The sequence below is a fragment of the Gobio gobio genome (genome assembly GCF_949357685.1).
Source record: "Gobio gobio genome assembly, chromosome: 19".
In the NCBI taxonomy this organism is placed as follows: domain Eukaryota; kingdom Metazoa; phylum Chordata; class Actinopteri; order Cypriniformes; family Gobionidae; genus Gobio; species Gobio gobio.
In genome coordinates this window covers 24,530,821-24,547,049 of record NC_137112.1, presented here as the reverse complement: position 1 = coordinate 24,547,049, position 16,229 = coordinate 24,530,821, and the positions used below count along the sequence as shown (strand labels likewise).

The 16,229-nt window shown below is 36.6% G+C and overlaps 1 protein-coding gene across 2 annotated transcripts in view; it reads right to left on the bottom strand.

The window, feature by feature from the left end:
- The window catches only part of jupa (junction plakoglobin a), a 33,961-nt gene extending 18,396 nt beyond the window's left edge, over positions 1-15,565 (bottom strand). Inside the window, exon 1 of one of the 2 annotated variants that reach the window (XM_079845096.1) lies at positions 15,303-15,565. The gene's annotated coding sequence lies outside the window, so the exon portion shown is untranslated. The remainder of the gene's footprint in view (positions 1-15,302) is intronic. The other variant, XM_079845097.1, reaches the window with a different exon arrangement.
- Positions 15,566-16,229: the final 664 nt, after the last annotated feature.

The window sequence follows — 16,229 nt, the reverse complement described above, 5'->3', positions numbered from 1 at the left end:
AATAAGGACTGGACGATGGCCCGTGACCAGCATAAATGTCGCTCTGAAAAATTGACCCAACTGTCACTTGCCCAATCGGGTCAGTGCTGCATCACGAAAGTTAATCATTTAGCATTGCCGATTTAAATATTCAGGTGCGAAAGAGAACTCAATTCAATAGCGTGATAAGTTGTGCGCACACATCCGAAGCATGCGCCCTGAAAGCTGTTTCTCAGACAGAGCCGTTTCTCGTGCGAATGCCGAATTAAGCTCTCTTTCATGTCTTCGTGCGCTTGAACAGACATATTCACAAAAAATGTGGTCAAATGCCAGTCTCTGCGAGTATCCTAGTAAACATACTCTGTTATATCTTAAGTGAACATGAACAGTTGAGAAATAAAACGCATGTCTAACAGTAGAGTAGTGCAGGGATGACGTCAGAACCCGGAAGAATAATTGGCCGCTGGTTCCTTTGAGATTTTCCTATGGGGTTTTATAAGAATTTGTGTGTAAAATAAAGCTTGTAGTAAACATAGCTTGACTATACTTTGAGGTTTTGCTCTAAAACGTAAATTACACACAGACATATGGAAAAAAAAAAAAGAATTTTGAAGCAGTTATGTTCAATGTATGTTTTTAATACGTAACTTGATAAGACAGCTTGGGGTGTGAGTGTGAGCAGTGTATGTTGTAGAACAAAACATCAAAGTATCGTCAAGATTACCACAGGCTTTATTTTACTCATTAATTGAAATAAGAAATATAAAAAAAAATCTCAAAAGAAACTTCCGGGTTCTGAGTCAAGACAACTTTATTTATATAGCGCTTTTAACAATGCAGATTGTTTCAAAGCAGCTTTACAGTGTTAAACAGGAAAATAATGCGACAGAATTTTATTCAGCCGTATAGCCATTACGGAGAAAACGGTGATGTCATCAGTTCATTTAAATTATCATACAGTGACAGTGTTGGCTTTAGATCAGTAATTAGATCAGTAATTTAGTTTATATGGTTAATTTATGGTTAATCTAATTAATTTAATAATTAGATTTATTTGGATATTTAGTAGAAAAATTTAGTGTCCCCAACTGCAAGCCAAGCCAGAGGCAACAGTGGCAAGGAAACCAAAACCCCATCAGGTGACCTAATGGAAAAAAATAAACCTTGGGAGAAACCAGGCTCAGTCGGGGTGCCAGTTCTCCTCTGGCCAATTAACAAGCAGCGTATGATTATTATTCTGGCAACTTTATAGGTCCGAGGTCATAATAGATCGGAATATTCGAAAGATCGGAGGCAACACGCCAGAGACGGGTTTATTGAGAATGATGTGTTGATTAAATAATTATTAAAGTGTAATATTCGAACAATCTGAGTCATCATGCCGGAGACGGGTTTATTGAGGATGACATATCGATTAACAATTATTAAATTGTAATATTCGAACAATCGGAGTCATCATGCCGGAGATGGGATCATTGAGGACGCCGTGTCGACGAGGCAATTTCATTTTAAGATCATACCTGGCTTCACCACTCTATTGGATCTGTGCAGTTCTTAAAGTGACAGCTGCCTAATAAACCTGCTGCTGTCTTTGTTTTAATGTTAAATAACAAAGGAACAAAACAAAAACAAAAATCACTGCTTTTTACTGAATAACTTCTTTAAATGTACTTTTTAAAATGATGGATTCAATCCAATAAACTTTTCAAAATGCACATAATCAAAGACATTCCCCAACCAGCAGGAACGCCTGGCCATAGCCCTACAACCAAAAAGCAATGAAATGAGAGATTTTAGAATCACTCTGTAAAAAGATCACATGATCAAAAAGCCTGTTTCATGTACATGTGCCACACGCTACATAACATCATGAGAAAAGATTGGACACATACTTTGGATGCCTTTCATGTCAGGACTCGAAGACAGTGGTGTCTGTGTGGCCCCCAAGGAGTTTTTTTGGCAAACTTTGACTTTAAACAGCACAAACAACATTACTAAGCAGATGTTTGTAGGTTTGCAACTGCTTTGAGCCTTTACTTGATACAAAATATGCCTCACCACGCTGACACAAATAGTCTTTTGTGTGTTAAATGGTTCTTTAGAGTTTAGAATTGATTTATACAACTAGTTTTCATTCAGGGTCATAATTGCAAAGAGATTTTGCATATTAAGGTCCAGTGAGTGGGAACTCCCTTCACTATAGCAATGGCATCAGGACACACCTAGCTGGGTGTAGCCAAGTCAAAAACTTGTCAAAACACGTAAAACACAACAAGCAGCAACTCCTGCCAGGCCTGCAGGTGAACGATAGCAAGTGCCTGTGTGAACACTGGGTGTGGGTGTTTTCTCAAGAATCACATTTACACACCCACTTTGGTATGTCCATACACTGTAATGTAATTTGCAACAAAAAAAAAAGAAGACGCAAAAAAAAGCAATAAAAAAATAGTAGATTATGACAGATTAGTTTAAGATAAGCTCTACACTTTTCTGATTTTGGTCTTGGACCAAATAATTACAGTTAGTAAGCCTTACTAGTGCATACTTGCATGCAGACACAAGGTCTGTTTTAAAGGGTGAGGTCAATCACACAATTACAATGACACACCCAAAAATAAATGTAAAAAATCCTACAGATTTAGACTAAAGGAAGGACCTGAGGGGCATATCTAAACCATGGGCTCTTTTGTCTTGAGGTAGTAAGCAGCCACCCACAATATCTACATCTAGTGTGTTATCTGCTATGAGGGGGAAATTATTTATGAGCCATTGATTCACTGCTGTTTCTGAGCTCATATGAGGCATGTACTGTTGTCTCTACTTTGGACTTCACACACAGTTGGGATGATGATTAGTTAATGAGTAAAACTTTATTACTGTACATTCAAGAGAACTGAGCAACAAATCACACGCCCTTCAGAATCATGACCCACCCCCACCTGACCTGCTCCACCTACCTATCCCTTAACAGACACAGGGCCTCTATCAACTTAGCTGTCTCCGAAATGAGGCTGAGATGTGTTTGAGTCAGAATGAGCTGTGGATATGACACATCCCAGAGCTGATTCCCAAAACTCTAATCCCGGTGTGACATTCCACACCAGTCCATGGTGTGCTACCTCTCCCACCCACTTTCTCTTATTCACACCCTGTCAATGACTTTCTGCCATGTACTGGCATTCATTTACAAAATCGTGCCCGTACACAATTATAGAGCAAGCGACCACATGAGCTCTCTATAAGCATTTTTTTCCAAATTCAATGAAATTCAGTGAACCAAACCAACCAGCTCTGAAATTAATTACAAAATTTCAAACTTGGATTAAAAAAATCAAAATAAAAAAAAACTGTGGTCTTAATTTTAGTTTTATGTGGAATGAAGCATTGCAAATGACAATCATAAGAACCTAGGAATGTAACAATATTAAAATTATGGGTGACTACCGATAATTATTTTTATGTTATGGGTGATAATAACTGATAACCAAACAGTATGGAAGCTTGTTTCCACCATGGAATAAATAAATAAAAAAACTACATTTTCACAATTCTGACTTTCTTAGTCAAAATTATTTTTTTCTTCTCAGAATTGTGTGACAAACTCACAGTACTAACAAAAAATTGTAATTGAGTGTTATAAAGTCAAAATTTAGAAACAAATCGGAGAAAAAAAAGTCAGTATTGTGAGATAAAAAGGTCAAAATTACCTTTTTTTTATTCAGTTACGGAAACAAGCTTCCATTAAATGTTGATAAACCAATTTAATGTTTTTATAATTCTTTGATATTACAAATAAAACACCAAAAACTAAAAGAGTTTTAAATGCTACATAAGTAAACTTAGGAATCACAACACTGTATAATGTACAGTATGAAAAACCAATAGGGCCTATAATTTTGATTATATTGCTAAAGATGACATATACTGTTAATTGGTATAAATTATTAGTCTTTATAAAGATTAAGAGCATGTAGAAAAGAGTACATACAATTAAATATCCAATATAAACCAATACTGGTAACTGATAATATCATTATACAACAGTTCATTCCAATAATCTATTCCAGTCTGTCTGTTGCTTGGTGACATGCAAATCTTGGTGTATTGTTTTCTTTTGAAATAAAAAATATTAATAGTACATAGGAATGAGACCTTGAAGTTGTCTTCCATCTGTGTTTTTACTGTGTTCTTGCATGGGGTTTACTACTTTACATTTCCCGTTTCAGTGGAGTGGGCGTGGCCTTAAAGAAAGCGCAAGCAGTAGCGAAGTGTTCATTTTAGCTGTTCATGGAAATGTTTGTGCAAATGTATAGTCATCATCCTATTTATTGTATTTTCTTGTTCTTTGTTTTAACTCTTGTTTTTACTGATCATGGTGAGGACAGAGTTAATAAAAAAAAATTATAGTATGCTGCAATTAGTAAGCAGCGTGGGAAAATGTGTCTATTTAAGGAAGCCGTCACTAGTTGAAGGGAGGATTGGATGACGGATTATGGTTTGAGTGAATTTGAACAAGGCTATTGTAGCGTTGCTTGAGCGCACTAATACTCTGGCCTCAATGGTTGAAGAGGAGAGACATTTTTTACAAAACCCTACTGTATCCTTTTTAGGTTATGTACACAAAATAGCTTTTTGTTTGTCTCAATCACTCACATTTCCCTGTGCCTCGCTCTCACATGACCTGACGGCTAAAGAATGTCAGAATCAGATGTGCTGATGGTGCTCGTTCACACAACAATACTGAGTACTGACAGTGCAGCCAGTCACCATAATCTCACTGCCCTGCCCTTAGGCACTCACAGACAGGGAGTGCCACTGATAAGACTCAGGTTTGTGTGGTCTTCTTCTCTGAGTCAACCTCTTTTAACACCTCTTATGATATTTGAAGATTTCTTTGTCCTATCTATTGATTTGTTCACAAATACATTATAATGCAATTCATACAAGCAATGATTTGAATACACAAAGATAAGAATGTTTTTCAATATCTGAATTCAGATTAATTTATATAATTGTATATTGTATTTTTTTTTTTTTTATCCTATGCTATACTAATTATGGTACATTTACTTTTTTCATGTGAAATACTTCCTCACTGAAAATTTATTATTATTATTAATTTTTTTTTGCAAGTCAAAAATGTCTTGTTACAAAATAATGAAATTTTTTAAAAGAAAATCGGTAACACTTTACAATAAGGTTCATTAGTTAACATGAACTAATAATGAACTGCACTTATACACCATTTTTTATCTTTGCTAATGTTAATTTCAACATTTGTTAATTCCAGCCTTTATTTTTACAGTGACCATAATGAGCCATTACCGTATTTACATTTGAATTACTGCCAAAAAGCAGCCATTTTGGATGCAGTCAGTCTCCAGAGATTATAGAGCTGCTATGCCTCATAGCTTTAATTCAGTAGTATGAAATCCAAAGCCACCCACACACACACACACACACACACACACACACACACACACACACACACATGTTGGGTTTTCATGTTTTATGGGGACTTTCCATAGGCGTAATGGTTTTTATACCGTACATACCGTATATTATATCCCCCTACACTGCCCCTGCCCCTAAACCTAACCCTCACAGGAGACATTCTGCAATTTTACATTTTCAAAAAACATCACTTAGTCTGATTTATAAGATGTTTTCCTCATGGGGACCTAAAAATGTCCCCACAAGGATGAGGATTTCGGATATTGCTATCTTTGTGGGGACATTTTGTCCCCATAACGTGATGATTACCAGTCCACACACACACACACACACACACACACACACACACACACACACACACACACACACACACACACACACACACACACACACACACACACACACACACACACACACACACACACACACACACACACACACACACACACACACACACACACACACACACACACACACACACACACACACACACACACACACACACACACACACACACACACACACACACACACACACACACACACACACACACACACACACACACACACACACACACACACACACACACACACACACACACACACACACACACACACACACACACACACACACACACACACACACACACACACACACACACACACACACACACACACACACACACACACACACACACACACACACACACACACACACACACACACACACACACACACACACACACACACACACACACACACACAATTAATGACTTTGTGACCTGGCAGCCACCAGCTGAGCCTATACTGTTGAGAGCCCGCTGTGTCTGAGATCTCCCCAGACGCTCAGCTTGCTTCCGCTGGAGATAGCAAGTGGGCGAGCAGGTGGTCTGCACTGGCTCGGGCCCGCGGGTTACTTTAGCCCCAGACGAAATGCACACACAGCCCTCTCAACATGTAGATCCATCAACTAGCACATCCAAGTATACAGTTATCAAAGGAGGCCAAATGAACACAGCAAATTATAAAGTACATTTCTGACTACCGCTGCATACCCCCAGAATAATAGATAGCTATTAGAGAAGACTATCATGAAGACTTTGAAGAAAAATAAATTGTCCAATGTCAGAAATTCACAGCACAATAAGATGCTAATGCAACATAATCACAAAATATATAAATAAATAGCTTTTAAATTACATTACTGAAAGCTAAAACGGGTCAAATTAAACATTTCCCGTTCTTTGTACAGTTAGTACTTTGTGTTTTCAGTTAGCCTTTGGTTAGCAAGCTAACATTTTTGCTTACTAGCTTAGCACAGTGTTAACTTGTTAAGGGATAGTTCAACCAAAGATTTAAATGGTCAAATTGTCATATTACAAACGAGTTTCTTTCTTCTATTGAACACAAAATATGGCATTTTAAAGAATGTTGTTAATCAATTGACTTAAAAAAAGGCTATGCTACCATCAACAATTTCTTAAAATAAAACATTTCCAGTTCTTTGTACAGTTAGTACTTAGTGTTTTCAGTTAGCCTTTGGTTAGCAACCGAACATTTCTGCTTACTAGCTTAGCATAGTGTTAACTTGTTAAGGGATAGTTCAACCAAAAATGTAAATGGTCAAATTGTCATATTCCTAACCTGTATGAATTTCTTTCTTCTGTTGAACACAAAATAATATATTTTAAAGAATGTTGGTAATCAATTGACTTAAAAAAAAAAAAGGCTATGCTACCATCAACAATTTCTTAAAATATCTTCTTTTGTGTTCAACAGAAGAAAAACTCATACAGGTTTGGAACAACATGAGGGTGAGAAAATTATGACAATTTTCCTTTTTTGGTGAACTATCCCTTTAACCATAAATAGGTGTTGTGCTATCAATAGTACCACAGTCAATTATTTTCATTCAACTAAATAAATATTGAATATTGTAAATAATATTGCACATTTGGCAATTAATCTCACATTTTGTTTCGCTCTAGACCTTTGGATGTCTACAGAGATAGAATGGACCCTGAACATTTTTCTTCCTCAAAAAAAATATTAAAATTGCCTCTGCGCCCATTTATCTAACTTTAAATCTTTCCCCGCCATTGACAAGATTTTCTGTCATTTGTGACAACGCTTTCCCTGCAATTGACAAGTTTTTTCCGGCTTTCCATGCTTTCACTGTTATATAGTAGAAAGCGCTGTTATCCATCTTCTGATGTCCTGATACGTATTCCAGAAGGAGTGGCAAAAAGATTGCTTGCACACAATTAAGCTAGCATGAGCATCAAACATTAAACAGCATATAAATCAAACCAAATGAAATGTGGAACCCAGTAATTGGTATATGACTCTGCAAGCTTTGGGGGTGTTGATGGACAACACCCCCAAATGGATCTGATCATCATTCTGAATCCAATCTGGATGAAGTCTTTGACAAAAACACAATATTCATTCATATGCAAAAGTTCACTAGTATAGTACAATCACTTGCTTCAGTGAACTTGTTCTTTTTGTGACCAAACAAAAACAACTATCCATATTCTCATATGCTCATGTTGCACAGAATTATTACTGCAAAGTAAAATGCCCATTTTGGAAAGTAATTATGAGATAAATGCAATATCCCGATTAGTACCCAGCAGTAGGTAAACTCCTCTGGAAGCTGTTTATGTGTAACACCACAGTGAGGTATCCAGGCATGTACGAACAGGCTGCGTTATTTCAGCCTCAAGCAAAACCATTAGCACTTTTAAAATGACATGCATGTCTAGGAGAGAAAATGGTTCACGATTGATAACAATATATACAGATATGAGAAATGTGCAAAACTGCACATTTTCAAAGCGACTTGTCAGTTAATTGGTCTTAAGGACCAAATGCATTTTAGAGGGTGTTACATAAGCATTCTTGCAATAAAACCATGTACACAGAGAGTAAAGGAATAAAAACAAAATGAAATGATCTTGAGACACGTTTGTCACATGGTGTTCACATAAATAACGGTAATTATAACTTTATAAAAAAAATTATTATAAATTATAAAAAGTCCATCTCACTACAGTGGTTCTACAATAATTTTATGAAGCGACAAGAATAGTTTTTGTGTGCAAAAAAAATTCATTTATTCAACAAGTTCTTGTCTTCCGTCTGGGCCTCTGATGTGAACTCACGAAGCATGCGCGAGAATATGACGTAGAGCCAGTGTTCTGACACATGACCCGGAAGTGAGGAAGTTTGTTTACAAGCAGAGGAAGACGTGCCGTATCTAAGCTGTTCAATTCTACATTGATTGTGCTTTAGGTCTTGGCGTAGTGCTCAAAATGGACACTTCAGCACCATTTTGAGCACTACGCCAAAACCTAAAGCACAATCAATGTGTCAGAACGCCGGCTCTACGTCATATTCTCGTGCATGCGTCGTGTTGCTTCGTGAGTTCACGTCAGAGGCCCAGACGGAAGACAAGAACTTGTTGAATAAAGTCGTTTAGATTTTTTTTTTTTTGCGCACAAAAACTATTCTCATCGCTTCATAAAATTATTGTAGAACCACTGTAGTGAGGTGGACTTTTTAACGACGTCTTTAGTACCCTTTATGGGTCTTGAGAGAGGAAATGTCATTGCTGCCAATGGAGGCCTTTCTGAGCCATCGGAATTCAACAAAAATATCTTAATTTGTGGATGAACAATGAACAAAGGTCTTACAGGTGTCGAACAACATGAGAGTAAGTAGTTAATGACAGAATTTTTATTTTTGGGTGAACTAACCCTTTAAGACAAGTCATTTCACTCAGCGGCCATTTTTGAAAACGCCTGAAATCTTTGAAATGTTGTTTCTAAACACTCAAATAATGACAAAAAACAGCATTTTCCGACTGGACCAAGCTAATGCGCATGCACAGTCCTAAACGCGCATCTCAGAACACATGACTGTTTCTATAGGAACTGGAGCTTCTAACAGCAGCTGCAGTGAAGCATTGACTTTACCAATTGGCAATTGGCTCATTTCTTTAGAAGGCGGGACTTATTCCGCCATATTGCACATTCTCCCATTTATAATAAGAGCGAACTGTCTTTCTGTATATAAAGTCTTTGTTATAAGTGTGTGCTGCAGTTTTGTCAGCTGCCCCATTCAATGCTTGAGCTCTTTAAAGTCAGGTTGATTCTGATTGGCTGTCAATGTTTTTATTGTTCGCCTGCTAGAAAAAATTATTCTGAAAGTGATTTCAACTAAAATTGTCCCTCTATGTCTTAATAGAATTAGGATGGTTATTAAAACTTTATAGTTATTGTCTTTGGTGTGAATGGGCTTTAAAAGTTGTTTGTAAAAGACAATATTTATCAAGTTAAAAATAAAGACGCAATTTTTCCATACAAACTGTCTAACGGGTAAAGCACACTGTTAGCATGCTAATAAAAGTATTTTTCAAAACTAAAAATGTATTAAAGAAATAACTAATTTACCCCATTAATTGACTAGACGTTTGGTGGTCGTAATTGGTCAGTTTGAGCAAACAGTCCAGTTTTTAGCAAAGATAATCTGTGAATCAGTGTTACTGACACAATGCTGCACATGATCCATACTATTCCACTTACCGGTATATGCTTTTAAAAGCGAAATGATGTGCATTTGGTCACGGGTGTCACTTGCAGTAAGTGCTTAGATTAACACAAACAGGAAACCCTGTCTGTCTGCTCGCTGCATCCTTGTGTCTCCATTCAGTTCGATGCGATAGATTGAGAGATATCCGATAGGAGAGACTCTTGAACAGTGGGCAAGTCCCGTTTCCAGTATCATGTAAATATTCAGACGCTATCCAACTATCCCATAATCCCTCTTCTGTTTTAGTCCAGTTGAGATGAAAGAGGTCATTCCATCTGAATGGAGCACTTGACTGAATGTGGGCAGCTGTGTGACTGCCCGTGGCTTGATGGACTATCACTAACAATTCATGTTATTGTAAGACGTTTCTCATCTGAGTCATTAGCAAAGGCACTTAACGGGTAAGTGGCACGTTATCTAAGACCGAGTCAGAGTTTCAGACATTTTACCAGCATTCTGAGGACAAGTTTCAACATTCGCCCCTCCTTGTTTTTGATACGTATCATTTAAAATAGAAAGAAGCTTGATTTTCACCCATTGAGCCAGCTCTTCCTGAGAAAGGAGGGGAGCCGCTTCATCATAGCTTGAGTTTGTAGAGCACAACTAAGCCAATGTGACAGTCGTTGAATATTTCATCGGTCTGAGGTATCCTGAGGGAAACCTTGCTGCTACTGCACAGATCTGAATAGATTTGAAAGAATACTACACTATTCTAGAGCAAGTTTAACTCAGGGAGACAACCTGGTTAAAGTTTGACGAGAGAAGAAGACTGAATTAGGCTACTGCTTTATAAAGAGACGGAGAATAGCTATACTTGCACTAGACAAGAAACCGAAACTAGATATAGAGATGCATATTGGTACCATTTTGTTTACTGGCTGAAATGAAACATTTGTGTCTCTAAATGATCCAAATGCAAAAAATTTACAAATATCAACTGTTGGCTACTTTATATAGCACAAAAAGTCATTCTCTACAAAAACACTTATTTAAGATAACATTTGAAGTGTTATTCAATTGTTAATCTCAAAATGAGTATCTATTTTTCATACTGTACAGTGTACACTATAAGATATACATTTTGAAGCATTTTATTGTTTTATTACATGTGGTTTTGGCCTTGAAAAGATGGTAGTAGCTTTCAAACAGGTTGTTTCAACTCATAGGGGTCAACTGAGAACAAAGACACTATTACAAAGGACAATGAAATGCTTCTTCACTACCAAGTTAAATGGAGGCCTCTTCTTTAGAATGATTATTTATTACCCCGAGATTGTGTCTCTAGTGTGCAAAAATTCCCTGAACAGCCCCCATATCCACCTCTCCTTGGTTACTCTACACCTCCCTAGCCCTGAATTAAGGAGTGGAGATGTTCTGTCTTGATGATACATGCCCGGAACCTCCCACAACTTTTGACTCATGTTGAGCGAATCAGCTCTTTCACAGGAAAAGCGGTCTTGATGCAGACACGTTTAAGGCATATCATTATTTTTGATATCACACCCAGAACATCACCTAAATGTTTGTTAAACTGATCAAATCACACTCAATTTTCAAGGGTTTGCCACTTCCCTTTCCTCGCTACCATCTCAGAAACGATCATTTAAGTTATGCAGTGTTAAACTCACTTTTCTCACTCTGTCTGACAAGATAGGACAGTCTGAGGAGAGTTTTATATCGAGTGGAATTTGACTCCGCGAAAAACAAGGGGGAGGGGGCAAAGGAACTATTATGTTCCTTTGTGACTGCTCAGTGTTCATTCAGTAGGTCTGTGCTGGTGTTGGGAGTGTTTATTGACATCCGAGGAGAGCTTTGTTAATATTTCATGAGAGCTGAGCTGACCGCACAAAGTACGGAAAAGATATTAGTGTGCAAAAAGATCCTAGACAGGTAATTAAATGTGAATCACACTTACGTTATGTCAGTGCAACACAATGCTTCATTCAGAGTATTAAAGACCATTCACACCAAGAATTAACATTAAATACTTGGTTCAGTCATGTAATTGTTAGATGCTGCAGTCTGATAATTCCTTTACATGAAATCTTCAATACATCATTTACTTGGCACAAGCTGCTTCTGCAGCCAAATACCACTATTTAAATGCTTGTTCAACATTTAAATGGTCTAAATCAGAGTTCACTGTAAGCTGGTCCTGTAGCGCGCTATCAGAGTTCATCTGAAACTCCTCCACCTCCCCCAGCTCCACCTGTCTAGATCTGCTACGGGATTTATGTATGCATATTCACGCAGCAGCAGCCGCATATCTTACACGCTCACAGCAATGTGTCTGTGTATCTATTGGCAGAAGCAAATCCATACTTGCTTTGTAGCAGCAGCAGTGTGTGGCAGATCTAGTTGGCCAAAACCAAATGCACTAACATTGTCATATCCATTAACATGGTAAAACTATTCAGAGTGTTTTGTTGTTCATGATTGAACTCCATTAACATCCACACCAGTGGACGATAACGTGTATTATGCATGTGCGCCGCAATTATGCCACATGCCGTTTTAAATGCCCAAGCTCTTTAAACTCATGTAGATTCTGATTGTCTGTGAAATTTTTGTTTATTTATCAGCTGGAAAAAATCTTTTTGAAAGTGATTCCAGGGACGTCATTATCATTGTAGTTGTGGTGTGGACTTCCCTATTTTCATAGAATCAGAACCGTTTATTTATTGTTAAAGTCTTTGGTGTAAACGGGCCTTTCCAGAGAGTTTATAAAACAATTAACCTTGAAAAGTCCTACAGAGCAATTGGCTAGGCCATGTGCAGATTATGAAGCTATCAGACAATCTTATCCATCTCAGCCAGCTGGTCATTCACCACAGATTTCATATAGCTACAGATCTCACTCACGTTCATTAAAGATACATGGCACATTAGGGATTATAGATATGGAGAGAGTGTGTAAAGGAACACTCTGTGACGCATATGCTGAGACCATAAAATGCAGCAGACATGAATTATACAGAAAGGTAGGGAGAAAGAGAGAAGTAAAGATAAAGATGTTAATTGGTCTAACAAAACTGTAAAATACAAGCAAACGGATATCCTAAGCGAATGGTGCTTATGGGTAATCTCTTTGCCCCCTCTGAAAGTGTATTTATGAAGAGGGGATCACCCTGCCCCTTGCTGTCCTAATGTAGGACAATATCAGGGATTTGTGCCTGTTGGGGGATTAACGGCTATGTGTGAGCCCAAATGCTGTAAATCTCATCCTAAAACCAATGCCAGTCAGTCGGTAAAGCAACCAGCTGGCCCCTGACTGCACTACTAATGTGCACAACTCAGGAACTCCCACAAAGAGCAAATGCCACATCCTGTCTGTGTGTTAATATCTACTACAACTGACCCACATAAATATATATAGAATGTCATATGGTCTTTCATCTGTTCATATTTATTTCACATTTTGTGAGAGAGAAAAAAATAATATCCTTGTCTAGCAATCATCCTCTCTCTGTGTGCCAGTAGGGCATGTTGATGCCGTCCAAAATCCAACTGGAATTCAATTGGCCCAAAACTAGACTCTGCAATGCTGGCTAAATCCATGTCATTAAGTTTTGCGGAATTTAGTTGCTTCTTTAAGAGATAAACCACTCACAGAGGCCATGACTTCTTGCTTCCTTGCTAACCCGACAAACAGGAAAGGGTGTATCATAAGGAACGCTATTTCCTCCAAGGCAGATTAAACATGTTATTTATTTTACAACTTAAGTAGAAACTTAATTATGAGAAAACTTTGATTGTATCGTATTTCTTCAGACTGAAAGAACTAAAGATAAATCAGCTTTTCAGCTGTGGTCACAGTTGGGAAGTAAATAAAACATGGTAGGCTACAGCCCCACCCAGACACATGCACTAACATAAAACCCAGAGTAACAATGTAAAAGAAAGAGGCATAAATAACATATGAATTAGATATGTTAAATTAACTTTACATTTCACCAAACCAGGGTCTTTAACACAGTTTAGCTAGTTTAAATTCATGTTTCACCAATACACCCTGCAAGGTGTTACAGGTGTGGCACAGACCAGCGTTCAAAACATGCTGGTTTTGTCAAAACCAGTGGTTATATGTCAACAGTACACATCAACATCAGTGTTTCCAAACAAAAGCTATACAAGCTGAAATCCAATCAGAGAGAGATGAATACAGTGTTAAGTGTATTAAAGGGCTAGTTCTCCCCAAAACATCTCTCATTATCCTTTAAAAAGTCGAAGAAAATACGTATACTTTGTACAAATAATGTTCTATAATGTTTCAGTAAACGCAAAAGTTATAGTCCTACTACAAGTTTAAACTGGAAACGCTCGCGAACAGAAATCGTCTTTGCATGAGAAGGAAACCATAGCAACAGCTGCTCTATATTCCTGTCTGTATCGGACAGTAGGCTACATCAGTAAAACGGAAGTACTCTCATTATTTATCAAGTAAACAAATCGTAGGTATTTTTTATATGTATTTTATAATAGTTGACGCTTAGTTAACTTGCGCTCGATGCGCCTAAAGAAGTTGTGTTGCGCAAGACGAAGCGATTGAGAACAAATTACTTGGGGAAATAATTTATTTTTAAAGTTGACCTTTCACTGCTGACAGCCTCAGTCTAAGTACTTTTTTATTATTATTATTATTATTTCCATAAAATGAAAATGAATGGTGACTGAGATATCCCTTTGTATCCTCAGAAGAACAAAACTCCTCCAGGTTTGGAGCAGGGTGTGAGTAAATAATGATAGCATTTTTACTATTGGATTAACTATTCCTTTAAAATCTATCGACGTAAAGTTACAGTAGCCTACTTTAATATTTTATTTATTAGCCTATTCATTTGTAAGACTGTGAGTAGGCCTAGGCTATTACGTATGTTTAATGACAACAGTTGACATTGCGAAAGTAGGGGGTTGCTTGTGTTTCTTTGTTGGGGACAAACACACAAGTTATATACAGCGGAATGTTTATGCTGTGTACGATTAAATAGCGAGTATTTGGCGACATGCATTTGAAGTTTGGATCAGCTGTAACCCGACACACGGAAGTAGGAGCGAATATCGTACAGGTAGGTAAACCAACACCGACAACCCAGATCACCACAATAAGCCACTTTCCCAAGAGATCTATCCACGAATTAATGGCTGCTTTATAGGATCAATGTTATCGACTGGATAAAAAACATATAAAGTTGAACTGTAACAACAAAGGCACAAAATCACAATAAAATTCCTTTCTTATTAAACATACAATTACAAAATCCGATTTTAGTTTACCTTAAAACGCTCGTCTCCAAACACTGCTGCTGACAGCGATCCAAGAGTCTTTTAGTTTTCCCCACCGCACAGAGTTCCAGGGAGTGCGACACTTTCTCTTGCATTCAGATGAGGGCGAACAATGTGCGTTGGGGAGAGGGCAAAGTCTTCTCCAAAGCTCCGCCCCCGATACTATACGAGTCCCGCACCACACCCAAACCCACACCTCCGCACTCTCAACCAGCACTTACGGGACACTTTTGAACATGCAAACACTGGAAATCTGATTGTTTTAGTTGCGACTGACTTGAATATAATTAAAAATCAATTAAAATGCAGGTTTAAAATAAGTCGTTTATAATATATCAACTTCAAAGTATTTTCTTGATTTCGGTACTTATTTTATTTTCTATTTTACCTTTATATTGTCAAAACATCAGTACACTCAGTAAAAGCATTTGCTGGGAAAGGTTTTCTGTAATGGTAATAAAAATGATTAATTGCAATATATATATATATATATATATATATATATATATATATATATATATATATATATATATATATATATATATATATATATATATATATATATATATATATATATACATACATACATACATACATACATATATATATATATATATATATATATATATATATATATATATATATATATATATATATATATATATATATATATACATACATACATATATATATATATATATATATATATATATATATATATACATACATATACATATATATATATATATATATATATATATATATATATACTATATATATATATATATATATATATATACATACATATATATATATATATATATATATATATATATATATATATATATATATATATATATATATATATATATATACATACATATATATACATATATATATATATATATATATATATAT